Source organism: Heterodontus francisci, unplaced genomic scaffold (assembly GCF_036365525.1).
Source record: "Heterodontus francisci isolate sHetFra1 unplaced genomic scaffold, sHetFra1.hap1 HAP1_SCAFFOLD_86, whole genome shotgun sequence".
NCBI classification, from domain to species: Eukaryota; Metazoa; Chordata; class Chondrichthyes; order Heterodontiformes; family Heterodontidae; genus Heterodontus; species Heterodontus francisci.
Genome location: NW_027141093.1, coordinates 2,090,262 through 2,100,607, shown reverse-complemented (window position 1 = coordinate 2,100,607; position 10,346 = coordinate 2,090,262). Strand labels below are relative to the sequence as shown.

The 10,346-nt window shown below is 45.2% G+C and overlaps 1 non-coding gene across 1 annotated transcript; it reads right to left on the bottom strand.

The window, feature by feature from the left end:
• Positions 1-8,522: 8,522 nt before the first annotated feature.
• trnai-aau (transfer RNA isoleucine (anticodon AAU)) lies at positions 8,523-8,596 on the bottom strand. Its single transcript has one exon. It is a non-coding gene; the product is annotated as a tRNA-Ile (tRNA).
• Between the last annotated feature and the right edge of the window lie 1,750 nt (positions 8,597-10,346).

Sequence of the window (10,346 nt, the reverse complement as noted above, 5' to 3'; positions counted from 1 at the left end):
GAAGGGGGATCGAGTTTCGGAGCCACGAGGTTATGCTGCAGCTATACAAAACTCTGGTGCGGCAACACTTGGAGTATTGCGTGCAGTTCTGGTCACCGCATTATAGGAAGGATGTGGAAGCTTTGCAAAGGGTGCAGAGGAGATGAACTAAGATGTTGCCTGGTATGGAGGGAAGGTCTTACGAGGAAAGGCTGAGGGACATGAGGTTGTTTTCGTTAGAGAGGAGGAGGAGAGGTGACTTAATAGAGACATATAAGATAATCAGAGGGTTAGATAGGGTGGATAGTGAGAGTCCTTTTCCTCGGATGGTGATGGCAAACACGAGGGGACATAGCTTTAAGTTGAGGGGTGATAGATATAGGACAGATGTCAGAGGTAGTTTCTTTACTCAGAGAGTAGTAGGGGCGTGGAACGCCCTGCCTGCAACAGTAGTGGACTCGCCAAATTTAAGGGCATTTAAGTGGTTATTGGATAGACATATGGATGAAAATGGAATAGTGTAGGTCAGATGGTTTCACAGGTCGGCGCAACATCGAGGGCCGAAGGGCCTGTCCTGCGCTGTAATGTTCTATGTTCTATTGTACAAGACACTAGCCTCAGCTGAAGTACTGCGTCCCGTTCTGGGTGCCACACTTCAGGAAAGATGTGAAGGCATTGGAGAGATTATGGAAAAGATTCATGAGAATGGTTCTGGGATGAGGAACTTCAGTTATGAAGATAGATTGGAGAAGTTAGGACTGTTTTCCTTGGAGAAAAGAAGACTAAGAGGAGATTTGATAGTGGTATTCAAAATGATGAGGGGTGTGGACAGAGTGGATAGGGAGAAACTGTTCCCACTTGTGAAAGGATCGAGAACGAGAAGGCACAGATTTAAATTAATTGCTAAAGAAGCAAAAGCGACATGGGGTAAAACTTTTTCACACAGCGAGTGGTTAAAGTATGAACTGCCTGAGAATGTGATGGAGGCAGGTTCAATTGAAGCATTCAAATGGGAATTAGACTGTTATCTGAAAAGGAAGAATGTGCAGGATTATGGGGAGAGGACGGGGAAGTGACATGAGGTGAATTGCTCATTTGGAGAGTCAGTGCAGACACGATGGGCCAAATGGCCTCCTTCTGTGCAGTAACAATTCTGTGATTCTGTGATTCCAATATTCAAGTCATTTCTATATATGGTGGTCCTGACACTGACCCTTGTGGACATCACTGTTCACCATCTTCCATTCTGAAAAACAACCAAATACCACAACTCGCTTTTCTTGATATTTCATCCATTTTTTAACCCAAGCAGATACTGACCCTCCTATTCCAGGAGCCACAGTTTTGTTACCCAACCTTTTATGTGGTAGTTTGTCAAACGCTTTCTTAAAATCCATATAGACAACATCCATTGCTTTCCCTTCATCAACCTTTTCTGTTACTTCATCAAAAAAATCAGTTATGTTGGTGAAGAAGTGGAAAGGTGCTGAACCTCTCAGTTTTCGGTCTACCCAATCCAAGTTCAAGGCCTGAATAATGAACCGATTGCCTCATTAGTTCTGTGAATAATACAATGATTTAATAGACAAAGTTTTGAAACATTCCTGCCCATAAATCTTGATAACAGAGAGTGTGTGGATCTCTTGACTCAGAATGTTTAATGGATACAGTCCTCAGATCCGACAAGGAACCCCTGAACATCCACAGTAAAGACAGTGTGGATGAGGAAATGTCTGCGCCGGGAGCTGAAACTCAGGGACGGCCGAGCTCTCCTGTCATTGAGCTTGTGTGTCTGCTCTGCTCGCCGCACTTCTGGCTCTACTTTGTTTCCAATGAAAAGATGAAAAGGGCCGTTCGGTTTTCCTCTCACTGACAGCGTGTTTCACTCGGGTTAATATAACCCGGGACTTTTGCTGCTGAAATGAATTCTGCAAGGTCCCAGCAAACACACCGGCTCCCTCCTTTCTCCCCTCTTTCTACCGGATTGTTTTACCAGGAGGGGCTCAATAATAACAAACCCCCTGCAGGGAATGACCACAAATTGAGAATCTAAATGGGGCAAGTGGGCAGCTTTCTGGGTTCTAGGTTCCCCCTACCCCGCCCCTCCCTCCCTCCAGTCCAAGCCCCTCTTCACTTTCTTTGGGACTTTGATGAGGGTGAAATGGGGAAAGTTCCCATTGATGTTTGAATGCTGAATTGCTGCAGGGATGCAGCCCCGCCCCCTGTGGGACGTCACAATGAGGAGTGGAGCGCATGCGCAGCCTTTCCCAACCCAGTCTGTGAAGCCATTCACTCAATCAGGGGAAGATGCTTTAAATCAGCTGCGAATGGAGACTTCCTGGGCCCGGGGGAAGGGAACAAACAGCACCTGCTTCCAGCAGCCACTGCTTTGGGAGCGTGTCCGCAGATGTGCTCAGAGATTAGCATTGAGTGGTGGGAAGTTGAGGGGGAGTCGGGAGTGTTTGTAACAGACTTTTTTTTAATTTCCAAAATATACTTTATTCGTAAAAATCTGTAAAAATTACATTGCCAAACAGTTTCCAAACAGCACCAAAAAATACAAACATTGCAAGGGAGGTCAGTTTCCTTCAATACTGTCATAAGTTTCTTCCCAACCCTTCCATTTCACAATTGTCATGTCAATTATAGTTTTACATTTACAGCAATTGAGAATATTAACGATACAGTTCGAGGGGTTTCCCATGGATCCAGCCCCTCAGTCCAGCTTGGTGGGGGAACCTTACACTGTGGTCTTTCCCCATTGAGCCTTTGCTGCGGCTGCCCCAAGCTTTAGTGCGTCCCTCAGCACGTAGTCCTGGACCTTGGAATGTGCCAGTCTGCAACATTCGGTCGTGGACAACTCTTTGCGCTGGAAGACCAGCAAGTTTCGGGCAGACCAAAGGGCGTCTTTCACCGAATTGATAGTCCTCCAGCAGCAGTTGATGTTTGTCTCGGTGTGCGTCCCTGGGAACAGCCCCTAGAGCACAGAATCCTGTGTTACAGAGCTGCTTGAGATGAACCTTGACAAAAACCACTGCATCTCTTTCCACACCTGCTTTGCAAAGGCACATTCCAGGAGGAGGTGGGTGATTGTCTCTTCCCCACCACAGCCAACGCGGGGGCACTGTGCGAAGGGGGCGAGACTTCGGGTGTGCATGAAGGATCTGACGGGGAGGGCCCTTCTCACCACCAGCCAAGCTACGTCTTGGTGCTTGTTTGAACGTTCTGGTGATGAGGCATTCCGCCAAATGACTTTGACGGTCTGCTCGGGGAACCATCCGACAGGATCCACCGTTTCCTTTTCCCGTAGGGCCTTGAGGACATTCTGTGCAGACCACTGCATGATGGACCGGTGGTCAAAAGTGTTTGCCCGCAGAAACTGCTCCACGAAGGATAGGTGGTCCGGCACCGCCCATCTGCATGGAGCGTTCCGCGGCAATGTGACCAGGCCCATCCTTCGCAACACCGGGGACAGATAGAACCTCAGCACGTAGTGACACTTGGAGTTTGTGTACTGGGGGTCTACACACAGCTTGATGCAGCCGCACACAAAGGTTGTCCTCAGGATGAGGGTCACGTTGGGTACATTTTTCCCGCCCTTGTCCAGAGATTTGAACATCGTGTCCCTCCAGACGCGGTCCATTTTAGATCCCCAGACGAAGCGGAAAATGGCTCGGGTGACTGCCACGGCGCAGGAGTGGGGTATGGGCCAGACCTGCGCCACGTAGAGCAACAATGTGAGCGCCTCGCACCTGATGACCAGGTTCTTACCCACAATGGAGAGAGATCGCTGCCCCCACATGCCCAACGTTTGTCGTACCTTGGCTACTCGCTCCTCCCATGTTTTGGTGCACGCCCCAGCCCTTCCGAACCATATCTGTTTGTAACAGACACTGTGGAGCAGGAGCTGCTCCCGGAACATGGAGTGAGCCGGGGACATGGGGAAGGGAGAGTTGATTCTCAGACAGTGTCTGTACAGGCTCAGGGAGACACAATGGGAAGAAATCACTATTGAAAATCACTGACAATTTTACCACCCAAAGGAGAGGGAATTTTCCTGCTTTAGTTCCTGTCTCTCACTGTTTGTTGGATCGTGAACAGTGGGGGAAAAATAGCCGCACAACAACGATGTGGACAGTTTGACAAAGAGCATTTATTGCAGACACCAGGTGAGAAGTGTGAAAGGCACATTTTAAATAGTGGCTGTTTGTTTTCCGTTGAAATAGAAATGCGACTGTGTAAAGGTCACTGCTCTATCGGACAGTCCCAGTCATTGAGCAGTGCAGGGCTTGTGTTGTTTCTGAATGTCACAAACTTGTTGTAAATCCACTGCAAACACCTGGTAAACAGAAGCTGAATGCTGCAGTACTGCAGTGGAGTCAGACACTGACACTGTTTGTGTTCCTGGTTTTCATTTTGTGATTGTTCATAATGATTATTATTGGGACGATTACATTGATCGCTTTTGTATCTTCTATCTCACCAGTTCTTTCATTCCTGCAGGAAAATACACGAAGGAACCTGAATGGATGTGGTGATTCTTGGACACAAAGAAAAGTGCAGCGAGCTCATTCCAACACACAGTCGGTACAGGATCACTCCCAAAGCACAGAGATACTGCCAGCTCATCAGCTCCACTGGAACAAACAAAAGAAGTAGTCACACAGACACTGATCCCAAAGTCAAGAGACACATTTTCAATCCAACAGTCAAACAACAGCAGGAGAGACAGAAGTTGTTTCTATTTCACTCCAATTCAGTACAGCTGACAGGTTGATCCATCAATCACAGTCCAAAAACAAACTCACCATCAGATCTAAATAAACTCTGTCACCATGGTTACATTTTAAATATAAAATCTGAAATAGAACAGACAAAATTTACAGAATTGAAAGGTACAGACTGAATGCAAGGAGGCGTTAAGGGGAATGGGCAAGAACATGGCAGATGGAATATAATGTGAATAAGTGTGAAGTTCTCCACTTTGGTAGAATAAATAGAAAGACAGAGTATTTCTTAAATGGTGAGAGGCTGGGAAGTGTCGATGTCCAAAGGCACCTGGGTGTCCTTGTTCATGAGACACTGAAAGCTAGTATGCAGGTGCAGCAATCAATTAGGAAGGCAAATGGTATGTTGGCTTCATTGAAAGCGTATTTGAGTACATGAGTAAAGATGTATGAAGTCTAGATGAGACTGCACCTGGAGTATTCTGTACAATTTTGGTTTCCTTATCTAAGGAAGCATAGACTTGTCAGAGAGGGAGTGCAACAGAGATTCACCGGTCTCATCCCCTAGGATGGTGGGATTGTCTTATGATGAGAGACTGCAGAAACAGGGCCTAAATTCTCTAGAGTTTTGAAGAATGAGAGGTGATCTCATTGAAACAGACAAAGTTCTTCCAGGGTGTCACAGGGTAGATATGGATAGGATGATTCCTCTGTCTAGTGAGTCTAGAACAAGGGGACACAGTCTCAGAATAAGGGCAGGCCATTTGAGACTGAGATGAGCAGGAATTTCTTTACTCAGAGGGTGGGAACTCTGTGGAATTCTTTATCCCAGAGGGCTGTGGAAGATCAATCATTGAACATATTCAAGACAGAAATCGATAGATTTCTAAATACTAACAAGATCAAGGGATATGGAGATAGCAGGGAAAAATGGCGTAGAGTTAGATGATCAGTCACGATCTGTTTGAATGTTGGAGCAGGCTCGAAGGGCTGAATGGCCTAATGCCCCTATTTCCTATGATCCTATGAATCCCAATAATGTACATCAGACGTTAGACCAAGTTATGCATTACATACCAGTTCAAAAATCCCACAGAGATTAAGACTGAAAGATACAGTATCAATTCCATTACTACAAAATGAAGGACTTGGAGCTTGCAGACCAGCCCATGTGTAAGATTGAAAGTTATATTTTCATTCACAATCGTTTTCACAGACCTAAATATTGAATACCAATCCACAACTTGTACAGGACTACCAAATAAAACCTACAACTGTAAAATACAGTTAATCCATATTTTAAATTAAACACAAGGCAAATAAATATTGATACATTCAGAGAGCAGGAAACAGTGAGAGCAGAATGGAGCATAAAGAGCCCAGGAGAGGGAGCAAGAGTTCACTCGGAGAGCAGGGAACAGCGAGAGCAGGCGTCAAAAAAGGCAAAGGAATACACAATTAATGGGAGAACACAGAACGGTGTAGAGGAAGTGAGGGACGTTGGAGTGAATGTCCACAGATCCCTGAAGGTAGCAGGACAGGTCAATAAGGTGGTTCCGCAGGTATATGGAATCATTTCCTTTATTAACTGAGGTATAGAGTATAAGGGTGACCTGGTATCCATGTCAATAAGTCACTGACAGCTAACATGCAGGTGCAGCAAGCAATTAGGAAGGCTAATAGTATGTTAGCCTTTATCGCAAGAGGATTTGAGTACAGGAGTCGTGAATTCTTGCTTCAATTGTATCGAACCCTGGTTAGACTGCACTTGGAGTTCTGTGTGCAGCTTTGGTCCCCTTATCTTCGGAAGGATATTATTGCCATAGATGGAGTGCAAAGAAGGTTCATCAGACTTGTTCCTGGGATGGTGGGACTGTCCGATGAAGAGAGATTGGGGAAACTGGGGCTGTATTCTCTAGAGTTTTGAAGAATGAGAGGTGATCTCATTGAAACTTACAAAATATTTAAAGGACAGTCAGGGTAGATGCAGCTAAGATGTTTCCCCTGGTTGGGGAGTCGAGAACCAGGGGACGCAATTTCAAAATAAGGGGCAAGCCACTTAGGACAGAGATGAGGAGAAATGTTATTCCTCAGAGGGTTGTGAATCTTTGGAATTCTGTAACCCAGAGGGCTGTGGAAGCTCAGTTATTGAGTATGTTTAAAGCAGAGATTGATAGATTTCTAAATACAAATGACATAAGGGAATATGAGGAAAGTGTGGGGAAAAGGGCATTGAAGTGGATGATCAGCCATGATCATATTGAATGGTGGGGTAGGCTCGATGGGCAGAATGGCCGACTCCTCCTCCTATGTTCCTATGTTCCTAACTCCACATTATCGATGAGATACAGCCTCAGGCTGACTTGTCGGGTGTTGCAAACAGATATCACTGTTTCTGATCTTCACCAGAACAGAGAGTGAGATGTAAAATTGATCATCAAACAGACTGTGAGAGAATACAACAGAATAAAACACATGGAAAGACACTGTGGAATAACAAATAGATTTGATTGGAATGTTGAATTTTGATTGGAATGGATAAAACAGCAGAAACAGCAGATTAAATTGGGACAGAAAAGAGAAACTGATGGGAAGAAGGAAGAAAAGAAAGGATGGATCTGTTCACTTTTTTCAGTTTTTTCACTGGTCCATAAAAGCTGGATTAAAAAAAGATGCAAAAAACAGAGAATTTCACCAAAAAGGGAGATTAAATGCTGCCGAAACCTTGGATCGAAGGATGCCCCAACAGATCACCTGTTTAACTGTCACCTCACTGGGGGATTTCAATCAATGAGCAATATTATTCTCTACTTTTCTTTTGTTAAATGAAACCACTACTGTCACTTGGAGTTAATATCCCTGTGTTCCAACTCCTGAATAATAAAATTGTGAGTTTCGCGATATTTTCTGGACACATTCCCTGCTGAAAGAACTAAGAACTCTTTTCTAATTTACACAATACTATATACACACTCATCAAGCCTCCTAAACGAGCATCCTTGGTGCTGCTCTCTCTTCTCCCAAACCTCATCTCATGTGACAGTTACATCATCACTCTGATTGTGGGAGGGGTTAATCCCACTGTCTTCAGCATTAACCCTTTACATCCTCATACTGCACTGTCTGTCCAAAAAAATCGGTGGAGGGAACTTGAATTATCAAAACAGCAACAGCTGCCAGTTGAAAATCAACTCAACCCATCAGAGAGAGAGAGAGAGAATGTCAGAGAACTTCCTGCATCCAGTCCTGACCCTGTCACACTCAGCAGCTGCTCACCCAGACCCCACTCTCATCAACACTGAACATTTTTACTGAGACCCTTCAAATACTGTTTATAAAAGGCCGCAAAGATCAAAGTTCACACAGTTGTATTAAATACAACAAAGTTTAATATCTTCTCACCGTTTCTCGGTAACCACATGAGACATAGGTTTTCTTATTTGGTTCCTTTGATTTTTCTTGTTCCTGACTGACAAATATTCCAAACCTCAGATGAATCCTCCCACTTGCGTCATGTCCCAGTCTCGGTTAAAAGCAACACATAATGACACAAACACTCTCCTTCAGTGAGATTAATATCAAGCTGTTTTCCAGGTTGAATGTAACTGTGAACAAATTTATGTCAAAGAAGTTACCTTTGATGTACCAGCACTGAAGTTCTGTCCAAGGAGGAACAGCCATTCCAAACTCATATCCTTCACAAAGGCTGTTTTTTTATGCGATTGAAATTCATCATGTATTTTGAATTAAAGCTCACAAGACACAGATGTCAGTGTTGATAATGAAACTTTTCAAGCATGTTGTTACTGTGATATGAGGCTCTGCTGGGAGTTGAACCCAAGATCTCCTGTTTATTGGACAGGTGCTTTAACCAACTGAGCTACAGAGCCAGATTGCGAATGTGCATGCAATTGAAATCAGAGGAAGACCTTGCAGATAGTGGGCAGACTTTGGCGAGTCAAGAGCTGAGTTCGTCACGGCAGAGCTCCCAGCCTCTGACTCGCTCTTGTAGTTGTAGCTGTAGTTGTAATTGTAATAGGCAACCGTCCGTCTCGGAAGACGATGGGCTACACCCGGGGTGTACGTCACTTCTGTGTGAAACATCGTTTGTTGTGGCTGTGGAGGACGACTCGTGAGTGACGATCCCTTCCACAGCTGGGACAGATGAATATCATTGGCCCGAGGTCGACTGATAATTTTTCCTTCCTCTGAGCTCTCTTTCCCACCATCTGGTCATTTCTTTTGTCCTCTGCTTTTCCCATGGTCTTCCTGAATGCCTTTCTCCAGGAATTCCGGTCAGCAGGAAGGACTTCCCATGCATCGACTCCAATCCCAGTCAGCTTGAGATCTCGCTTTGCAGATGTCCTTGCATCACAGACGTGGGTGACCTGTTGGTCTCGTGCTGATAGCAAGCTCACCAAAGAGCATGTCTTTGGCAAAGCGACCGTCATCCATTCAGCACACATGACCCAGTCAACAGAGTCACCGCTGACTCAAGAGGGCAAACATGCTGCAGATCCCTGCACGCTGGTGTACTTCTGCATTCGGCACTCTGTCCTGCCAGGAGATGCCCAATATCCATCTGAGACAGCGGAGGTGGAAGCTGTTCAGCTGCTTTTCTTGGCTTGCATAAGTTGTTGATGCTTCTCTACTATAAAGGAGGGTGCTGAGAACACAAGCCTGGTACACGCGGAGTTTTGTATTTTTGATCAGTTTGGTGTCGGTTCACACTCGTCTTCTCAACTTTGACATGACAGCTGCAGCATTGACAATCCTGGTGCTGATTTCAGTATCAAGGGACAGATTGCTGGTGATTGTTGATCGAAGGTCTGTGAAGCTGTTGACAACCTCCAAAGTGAGGCTGTCGATGTTGATGGAAGGTGGAGTCTCTACGTCCTGGCCCATAACTTTGATCTTCCTGATGCTGATCGTCAGTCCAAACTCCTTGCAGGCCAGGGAGAACCGATATACAAGCTGCTGTTAATGAATTTCATTATGGGATGTCAGCACAGCATCATCAGCAAACAGCAACTCACAGACCAAGAACTGACTCATTTTGGTCTTGGTGCGCAGTCTTGCCAAGATGAACAGCTTGTCATCAGCTCTGGTATGCAGGTGGACACCCCCATCTGAGTCACTGAAAGTTTAAAATAGCAGCATGGAGAAGAATATGCCAATTGTAAAGGATGTGAGCTGTGAGTAGGTTACAAGGAGGCTTCTAGGGGACTTGGACAGGATAAGTGAATGAAATGACAGATGGAATATAATGTGAATAAGTGTGAAGTTATCCACTTTGGTAGAATAAACAGAAAGACAGAATATTTCTTAAATGGTGAGAGGTTGGGAAGTGTTGATGTCCAAAGGGACCTGGGTGTCCTTGTTCATGAGACACGAAAAGCTCGCATGCAGGTGCAGCAATCAATTAGGAAGGCAAATGGTATGTTGGCCTTAACACGAGGGGTCATGAGTACAGGAATAAAGATGTCTTGCTGCAATTGTATAGAGCCTTGGTGAGATCGTGCTGGAGTATTGTGCACAGTTTTGGTTTCCTTATCTAAGGAAGGATATACTTGCCACAGAGGGAGTGCAACGGAGGGTCACCAGACTAATCCCTGGGATGGTGGGATTGTCTTATGAGGA